This window comes from Leopardus geoffroyi, chromosome X (genome assembly GCF_018350155.1).
Source record: "Leopardus geoffroyi isolate Oge1 chromosome X, O.geoffroyi_Oge1_pat1.0, whole genome shotgun sequence".
Lineage (NCBI taxonomy): Eukaryota > Metazoa > Chordata > Mammalia > Carnivora > Felidae > Leopardus > Leopardus geoffroyi.
In genome coordinates this window covers 15,061,621-15,071,605 of record NC_059343.1, presented here as the reverse complement: position 1 = coordinate 15,071,605, position 9,985 = coordinate 15,061,621, and the positions used below count along the sequence as shown (strand labels likewise).

Sequence of the window (9,985 nt, the reverse complement as noted above, 5' to 3'; positions counted from 1 at the left end):
ACGAAATCTACAATTTGCAATTGTGTAAATTGACTCATATTTCTTTTCCAAAAGAAAAACTCGGCCGGTTGACAGTATCTTACTTTTGTTTTTTGTAAACATGTCCAGGAGAACTCCTTTAAGAACAGATGTGCATCTGGGTTTTAGAATGAACGCTGGACCCAGAGGCTGAAACTGGAAACCTATGACTAATATTGAAGTAATATTCACAGACAGTTGTCATGGCAGCATGCTCGTTCTGCACAAAATAGAAGCCACTGCATTTCAACAGGATTTAGCACAGGAAAGCTGCTAGCCTGCAGACAGCCTCTAACTGAGTTAAACAACCTACTAATTGGTTTGGGTTTTATTATTACATCAGCTCTCAGACTATACTCTAATTTTATCCCCCCCCCCCATATCGCAAATATTTAAAATCACTAATTAAAAACCCATAATATAATTTCTGTTTAACACCGGCATCACTCTTGAAATCTTCCTGCCAGACGATGAAGAACAACTTAGAGGCAAGTCCCATTGTGTGCACTGTTGAATCTCCTTGCAAATCTAAAGGAGACAGTAAGTGTTGGGCAAGTAGAGGGAGTGTAGCCAATTTCATTTCCATCACCAATTGGTGCTGGCTAGATGCCGCTATCAGACATTTCCTTTCAAGTGGGGTTCTGTAGGAGTGGGGAGTGGCCAAATGGTTCTGTGCTCGGTTACAAAGTCCCAGGGGAGTGGCTTTAGAAACGAGTGGCATCTCAAGACATAAATGAGGGAGGTAGAGACAAAGTATTTTGAGCTGATCTGTTTCTCTCCTGGGTGGCCATCTCTATCAAATTTAAGCTCACCGGTTGTGACAGTGGGTGATTTGGGAGACTAGAGATAGCTGCTGTTGAGAGGAATACCACACGAGACCATCTTTACTGTTCGAAAGGCTTTTGCACATCGTCCCGCCCGCCCCCCCTTTCCTTCTCCTCTTTTGAGTATCTTCTTTAAGAGAGAAGAGACAGGATCTATTAAAATCCAATAAAATCCCGAGCTAGGAAAACCACATCAAACCATTATCCTCCATTAACAGCTGGGAACAAATCAGTCCTTGGGGTAAATTAATGTTCTTCGAACTCCTTGAGATGAGGCCATGTCATACACTTTAAAAAACAAAACAAAACAAAAGAACTCCCACACTACCCACCACTGTGCTCCTAGACGTGTTGCAGCCATGTGATAATAGACAACTTGTATCAAGGGACTGCAACACGGGGAGTCCTTCAGGACGCCTTCCGCTGTAAGTACTAGTAACCCAAATCCGGCCGGCCTAAACAAAACCAGGAATGCATCCTTCAAACAACTGAAGAGTCAACAGGTGTACTTAAGGCACGGCTTGGTCGAGGCTTTACAGGACAGCACCCAGTCGGTCTCTTTCTCAGCTCTAATCCCTTGCTCTTGGCCCCATTCTCAGGCTTCAGCAGGCAGCAGATGTCTCTCGTGCTTTGTGGTCACCCACCAACTTCTCCATTTGCCACCTCTGACTCCACTCCCACCTCCTCAAAGGAGAAACAAGAAAGTCGCTTTTCCAGCCTCTGCCAGAGACCTCAGCTACGAGGGCAACGCGAGGAGGCAAGGGGTTGCGAAAGCCGTCTTGTGACAACATTAGTGGCTCAGGGGGCCAGTTTTCAGAGACTTGGTGTCCCGTCACTGGCTCGAGTGTACTCCGTGGGGCAGCAGTGGGTGTCTTTGCCGGTGCAGCCCCACGGTGAGGTCAAGACACTATTCCTGGCAGGGCGCCTGGGTAGCTCGGTTCGATGAGCTTCTGACTCTTGATTTCGGCTCAGGTCATGATCCCAGGGTCATGGGACTGAGCCCTGTGTTGTGTGCTCCATACCGAGCGTCAATCCGCTTAGGATTCTCGCTCTCTGCCCCTCGCCCTTCTCCCCCTCCCCCCCTTCCACGTGCTCTCTCTCTTAAAAAAAAAAAAAAAAGACAGCATTCCTGGCTTTGGAGTCTCCAGGGCCTTCTTGGAGATCCTGCGAGCTACCAAATATCCTTTAATAAACTCATTTTCTTTTTAAAGTAGCAGGAGTATTGAATCCGCTTAGGTGATGTTACGCTTTGGTAACAATCGACCCCCCGAATCTTAGCGGCTCACACTCATCAAGGTTTATTTTTCACTCCTATGCCATGGCCAGTGCAGGCTGGCTGCGGTTCCATCTCGTGGGGTCTTCTCTCTCTCTCAGGCCAGCCTCCCTCTCAGCGTTGCCGCTCCCACAGCGAAGGGGAAACACTGAAGTAGCAAATCACAAGCTGGCTCTTCACGCTTTTACTTGCAAGTGATACACCTCACTTGTGCCCACATCCAACCGGCCAAAGCAAGGCACTCCGTCGAGCCCATCCCTGGGGAAACGGCGTAAACCTCGCACATGGGCAAGAGCAGTGAGTACTGTGGACAAGAGGGCTGTGCTGTGCACGCTAAGAGTCCGGCCTGAGGCAACGCAACAGAGGAGGGGCGGCAGAACCTCCAGCCTCTGGATTATCTCATGTTCAAGTCAAGGGTGAACTAGGAAATGTCTCTTGTCACGAGCGTATGCAAAGGCCCCAGGGTTAGCTCTGATTGGGAGCAACTGACTTGGCTTGAGTCCTCCCCGGCCCTGAACAGATTCATTCAGGGCATACTTATTGGACGCTTACTATGCATTGGGCACCACATAGGCTCTGTGGAACATACCAGTGAAGAGAACCAGATCTAGGCCTTCGTGGAATTTTCATTCTAGCAGATGGTGGGGGACAAGCAAATAAAGCAAATAAGTAAATATCTGGGAAATGAGATGGCGATAAGCGTAGCAAAGAAAAATAAAGCGGGAAAGGGGGATACTGAGTTTCCAGTGTGAAGGAGAGGAAAAGAGTTAATTCTAAATAGGGCAGTCAGGAAAGGCCTCGCTGAGAAGATATTTGGGCAAATACCTGAGCAAGGTGAGAGAGTTAACAATGGGATGGCGGAGGGAAAGAGCATTCAAAGCTGAGAGAACAGCGGGTTCAAAGGCCCTGAGGCAGGGGCTCCTGGGTGGCTCAGTCCGTTAAGCATCCGACTTCTGCCCGGGTCATGATCTCACATTTTGTGGGTTTGAGCCCCACGTCGGGCTCTGTGCTGACAGCTCAGAGCCTAGAGCCTGTTGCGGATTCTGTGTCTCCCTCGCTCTCTGCCTCTCCCCTGCTCACGCTCTGTCTCTGTCTCAAAAATAAACAAACATTAAAAAAAAAAAAAAAAAAAAGGCCCTGAGGCAGAGGAAGCCCAGCCCAAGCAGGCAAGTGTGGCTGGAGTATAGTAAAAGAAAAGGCAAAGTAACAGGATATATCATCAGAGAGGTAATGGATGGGTGGTCAGATCATGCGGGGCCTTGCAGGCCCCGGCTTTCACTCTAGTTATGGTGAGGAAATATTGGAGGTTTTGAGCAGAGGAGTGACAAGATCCAACTTGATTTTATTTATTTATTTATTTAAATGTGTATTTATTTTTGAGAGACAGAGAGAGAGAGAGAGAGAGAGAGAGCATGAGCGGGGGAGAGGCAGAGAGAGAGGGAGACACGGATTCCGAAACGGGCTCCAGGCTCTGAGCTGTCAGCACAGAGCCCGACATGGGGCTCGAACCTACAAACTGCGAGACCATGACCTGAGCCGAAGTTCAACGCTCAACCGACGGAGCCACCCAGGTGCCCCTACTTAGATTTTAAAAGGATCGCTCTGGCTACCGCGTACAGAACAGTCTGTAGGGGGAAAAAGGGCAGAAGCTGGGAGGCCAGGAGATGAGGTTTTTGGCAATGATCCAGGCAAAATGTGATGATGGCCTTGACCAGTGTGGTAGCAGAGGAGGTACAGAAAGTGATTAAGCATATTCTACATAGATCTTGAAGGTGAAACCAATAGGGTTTGCTAGTAAGCTTAGATCTGGGGAATGAGAAAAAGGAGAGTCAAGTGTGATTCTACGTTTTAGGCCTAAATAAGGGGCAAGGTGAGGAAGACGGGAGCAGATTTAAAGGTTTAGCTACAGATATGATAGGTCTGATATGCCTCTTAGGCATCTAAATGGACACGCTGAGTGGGTAGATTCGGAATTTGGGAGGAAAGTTTTGACTAGGGGTATAAATTTGAAAATCATCCAGGTTGTTGGTGGTGTTGCAAGCCATTCAATTGAATGAGGTCAGCGAGGTGGTGAGAATGAATAGAGATGTCGGAGTGCAAAGGCGACTGAGAAGGGGCAACCAGTAGGGTAGGAAACAAAAATCAGGAGAGGGCCGTACCCTAAGAGCTTCCGAAAGGAGACGAATTGGAGAGAGTGTCTACAGACACATCTAAGAGGTCAGCTGTAAAGGAGAGCAACAAAACAGAAGTAGCTAGAGGCAGAAATGGGATTAAGGTATTGTAGTGATGGGAGAAGTCCCAGCATGTTTGTATGTCCGTCGGAACGATGGAACAGAGAAGGTGGATGATGATGTAGGAGAGAGGAGGCCAGAGCAGGCGGAGGGCTGGACTTGGGTGGGTACGCAACCAGTCCATCGAGGGCAGGATCTCTCAACCATAGCACTCCTGACATTTCGGGACCGGATCACTGTTCGTTGTAGTTGCCGTTCTGAGCATGGCCGCATATTTCACAGCATCCCCGGTCTCTCCCCACTGGGTGCCAGTCCTATCCCCAACCTCTGCACCCAAGTTATGACAACCAAAAGTGTCCACCGACGTTGCCAAATGGCCCCCAAGACTTCACCCCCACCAGGGGACGTTTTGGGTTGTTACAAGTCAGGAGAGGGGTGCCGTGGACATCGGGTGGGTAGAGGCCAGGGATGCTACGAAACATCCTACAGTGCACAGGACAACCCCCGCGACAAAGAGTTACTCGGGCCCAAATGTGAACACAGCTATGGTTGAGAAGCCCTGATCCACAGGAGGGGCCCTGGTCTAGAATCCACAAGTACCCACTGTTCTCTTCTGATGGCTTCCATCTCTTCACTGAAAAAAGCAGCACGTTCATCAGTGGCAAGTGAGGCTGGAGGAGGAGACACAGGCAGTTGAGGGAGAGAAGGTACGAAACTGCCCTTTAGGAGAGGTGGAGAATGAATGGACGGGGGAAACAGACACGATTCTGTGCCACATTAAGGGTTCGCTTGAGGTTAAGTGGTCAAGAATCTAGAGTGAAACCAGTTGGCCTGGATACGTGTTCTTCTTGGGACCACAAACAGGGGCAGAGTCGGGAGAGAGCTGGATTTCAAAGACGGTGGTCTTGCCAACAAGTACAAGCAAGACGAGGGCAAACGAGTGGTAAAAGTGACCACAGAGTTTGAGCTAGGGAAGAGGACAGAGGGGTACCGAGGACTACGAAAAGGTAGGTGGGCAAAAAGGGCAACAGATATCAAACACCCATTCCAGTGGGCTAATTGCAAATGTTTGAACACGAGCTGCAAAAGGGGGACAAGAAGATAAGCTCTGACCTGCGAAGGTAGGGACTTATTTTCTCAGTAAAACTTGGGCAGTGACTTATTTTTCTCAGTAAATACTGAGCATGCTCCTGAAAGACCAAGCATAACCGTTTCTAAATGAAATCGGATAAATTGAGCTTCCTACGTGAGGTCAGTGTTCGGGGAGGTGGTTTCTTTGCTTGAGCTGCTTTCCCTCAGCGAAGCCAGACCCTGGGGAAGCCACCTAAACATCTGAGAGATGACAAGAGTCAAAAGTCTGTCCTTGTTTACTAGTTTGTTGAGGTAGTTGCCTTACAGTTGCTCGGATGCTTACGGGCATCCCCGGCGGGGTGAGAGGCCTCACACATCTCACTGAACTCCTGAAGTGCCCAGCAAAACTGTGGCCATCTGAAGGGATCTCCATGATGGGGACAGTTTCAAGGTCAAAGCCATCAACAGTTGTTTCTGGCAGGCTTTTGGTGCCTGCTTTCGAGGATTTCATTTTATTTCTTTATTTCTTTATGTATGTACGTATATATGTATGTATGTTTATTTTTTAATTTTGACAAAGAGAGAGACCGAGCAGGGGAAGGGCAGAGAGAGAGGGAGAGAGAGAATCCCCACACTGTCAGTGGGGAGCCCCACGCAAGGCTTGAACTCATGAACCATGAAATCATGACCTAAGCCAAAACCAAGAGTCGGATGCCTAACTCACTGAGCCCCGCCATGTGCCTCGAGGATTTCATTTTAACATGACAAAAGAAAGAATAAAAGGGATCCATTTCCTCCCTGCATACACATGAAATATTACCAGAGAGCAACGGCACTCCTCTGGGAACAACACATAGCCTTCACACAGACATGGGTCCCATAAATCACTTTGGTATCGTAAGACTGAGTATAAGCCCGGCCCTGCTACTCACTGGCAGAATGGTCTCAAGCAAGGCCTTCAAACTCGTCGGCTTTAACTTCTTCAGCTGAAAAGCAGAGATGGTAATACTTACCATGGCTGCCTCACGGGAATGTCTGCAAAAGTGCCTTGTAAACCATCTTGTGCTTTACTAACAACAGAGATCGTGACTACACTTGTAAGGGCAGCGGAGGAGTGGAACAAAAGCCTCCCTCCTCATCAGAATGGAAAAAAGAAGGGGCGCCTGGGTGGCTCAGTCGGTTGAGCCTCCGACCTCAGCTCAGGTCATGATTTCGCAGTTCGTGAGTCCGAGCCCCGCATCGGGCTCGGCGCTGACCCCTCAGAGCCTGGAGCCTGCTTCGGATTCTGTGTCTCCCTCTCTCTCTCTCTGCCCCCCATCCCCACTCACGCTGTCTCTCTCTCCCTTGAAAATAAATAAGCATTAAAGAATGTTTTTAAAAAAGATACTATAGAATGGAAAAAAGGAACAAGAGTTCCTCCCGAGGGGCAGAAACCGACGTGGCATGCATCAGAGGTGAACCAGCTTCTTCTCTCCGTGACATAAGTGTGGGAACTTGGCTAAAGCCTGCACTCCCTTTAGAACGAGGGCAGACAGAAAGCTGGAGGGTCAGCAAACAATGCCCTAGAGAGAAACCGAAACACAACTCTGAGTGCGGTTTCAGGCCCAATTCGTGGCAGCCTTTTCTCGGGCATCCTGGGAGTCATGGTTCGCTGACTGGCAGGAAAATGGAGCTTTCATGAACCCAGCCTCCTACCCACTCACGGTCGTCTGCATCAAGCGCTCAAGAGGCCTCTCGAAAGGCATCCGCAAAAAGGCATTCTGCACCGGGCCCCATGAGGAATATCACAGGGAGCTAACTAGGACACGGGAAACCTGGCACGGGAGAACCCAAGCACTAACTGCAGGCCTCCCTCTATTCCTGGGAAAAAACTTCCGTGGCCGTAACTGCCTCCTGCCTCCGTTTTCCCACGGGGAAAGCAGCCATAACAGTGAGACTCAGAGGGGGAGTGGGGGCGTCTAACCCAACCCATGCATCTCACAAAGGAGGACACTGAGGCTTGGGAGGTGGCCCGAGGGTACACTGCTAATGAATAACCAAGGTAGGACCAGAATCCAGACTATGCCCCTCTCCCCGGACTAGCGCGCCTTCCACCCACCTGTTTCTTCCAGGGGTCTTCCCAGGAAGACAGGAATTGGCTGAAGGGGTTGCTTTCAAACAATCAGTACCATTTCTCCATCATTCTGCCAGCTGCAGGGAAAGACACGGGTGGGGGGATGGGGGGAGACAGCCGCAGCCTTCAGCCATGTTCAACTCAGCACTTAAAGATCCCCCCCCTCCCCCCCCCGCCGGCAGTGGTTTTAAGTAGGTTTTCAAGTCCGAGGATGGTGAGCAATCCTAGCACGGTGAGGAAGATCCTTCCAAAAGCACTGGGGAGGGCAAATGGCACTGACGATGAAAACCAAGAAGTGAGACCATACAGGAGCCCTTCGTAATAGCAGCGTTTGGTTACAGCACCTTCTCAGGCCCGCAGTCCTGGAAGCACAAGGACAAGTTCATGGGCCACGACCTGTGCAGTCGCAGGGACCTGCGCTGGGTTCAATGCTCTGCTGTCACCGTTTGGGAATTCTTAGTAACTCATGAACAGGACACCTGGTATGTTCATTTTGCACTGGGCCCCTCAAATCTTGTAGCTGGTCCTGCTTTATCACCCTCAGCCTTAAAGGGGTGTCCCATCTACACCGCCCCTCCCACCCTCACCCCAGCCCAGCCAAATAGGAGCAAACAAAAGCCCTGCGCCTCTCGGCCCATGTGGGCGCGGAGGGTGGGGGGGTGCCCGGGGTTCGGGAGAGGAGGAATCCTGTGACAATGTCACAGGAGCATTAGGAGCCTACATCCTCGGAGAAGAGGCCCACTAACCAGGGGTCTCTTCCAGCCCTGGCAACATACACGCCGCTATGACAATGACCCCCAGCCCACCCCCAAACCGCGTGCTGCCGGAAGCTTTGGTTCCAAGTGATGCTCCCGTCCGCCCTGCTCCGGACTCAAGGTCCCCAGTGCTGCCGGAAGCGACTCAGCGCGCCCGGGGGGGAAACGGGGAGAGCACGCGTCCCTCCTGAGCTGAGGGAAGCTGCCAGAAGCTGCCGGGCCCGCAGCCTGGTCCGCTTCCGCCCGCTGGGCGGTCCCGCCGACGTCTCAGCTGAGAGAAAGTTTGGGACGGGTGATTAGCGGGGCGGCTCTCAGGAGAGTAATCCCAGCCCTGGCCTCGCCCTGGTCACAGAGGCGACGAATGTGGCGGGCAGGCTGCCCGAACTGCCCAAACGCCGCAACCGGAGCGCGGGACTCGGCCGCGAACACCTTATCTTACAAGCGGGGCGGAGCCGCGGCGGGGGGTGGAGCTACCGAGATGGGGAGGGGTTTCAGCAGAGGCGTGGTTTCTGATGTGAGACTATGAATAAGCTAATGATGCCACCGGTCCAACGCGAAGGTTCCATAGTGTAGTGGTTATCACGTCTGCTTTACACGCAGAAGGTCCTGGGTTCGAGCCCCAGTGGAACCACGAGTGGAAGCGTTTCTTTTTTTTTTTTTTTTTTTTTTTCCTCTTCGACTTTTAATATCCTTTGAGTGCCCAGGTGAAAAAGCGAAAAGCAAGACAAAGTTCTTTTCTTTCCCTTTAAAAATAATAATTATTTTACTTTTCCATAGGGGACATTAATTTTTTTTCTTATTTTTTTATTTTTGGGGAACAAGGGGGCATGCTTTATCGCAGAAGCATAATGACAAATACCCTCTCCTCCCATCCCCGCCTTCTGAGAAACCCCAGAGGTGGGACCCCGGCCGTGGCGTAGTCGCCGGGACGTCCCCGCCTCGCCCGTAGTCGCCGGGACGTCCCCGCCTCGCCGGGGCCGAGGCAGCCTCGGAAAATCCGGAGCCCCTGGGAAGCAAGATCACCTGGCGAAGTCCTTTTCCTGCAAAGCCAGGACAGACCTGCCCCACAAAGCCTCCAACTGAAATATGGCAATGCAAAAGCGCTTAGGCTGCAGTTGAATTATTACAGGTTTATTATTATTATTATTATTATTAAAGGGTTAATGTTTCATTAAACTCTGAAATGCAGAGCAGGGGGAAAAAAGTCCTTTTCTTTTTAATTCGGCAGTAGGGTTTGTGGAATGTGACCTTCGTCTGTGCAATGACGAATCCATACACAGTATAGAATAAATGTCAGGCTTCTGGACCCCCAATAAATGCTGAGTAAATGACAACGTTTCTCTAGCTCCTGTTTGTTCCTCTTTAGAGTCCATGACAGTTTCGTTTGGGGGTGGGGGGTCATTGTCATCCTTTTGTATTGGCCTTTTTCATCTTTGACAAGAGGAATGAAGGAAAGGTATCTGGGACCCTGGGGGCTGCGGTGGAATAGTGGCGGCCAAAAACGAAAAAGGGAAGGGGAAACTCAGTGTTTCTCCCTGCATTTTTCCACATTGTTTTGCTCATACACTGTGTAAATTTGCGTCCTTTTCTGAGTCAAGAGTATAACACATGATTGTCCCTGTTATCACCATCGCTTCATTAACTTAATTTTTTTATCATTATGACCATTTTTAAGTGTACAGTTCAGTAATGTTAAGTAT

At 50.2% G+C, this 9,985-nt stretch overlaps 1 non-coding gene across 1 annotated transcript; it reads left to right on the top strand.

Moving 5' to 3' along the window:
- The first annotated feature begins 8,843 nt into the window (after positions 1-8,843).
- TRNAV-UAC lies at positions 8,844-8,916 on the top strand. Its single transcript has one exon. It is a non-coding gene; the product is annotated as a tRNA-Val (tRNA).
- The last annotated feature ends 1,069 nt before the right edge of the window (positions 8,917-9,985 follow it).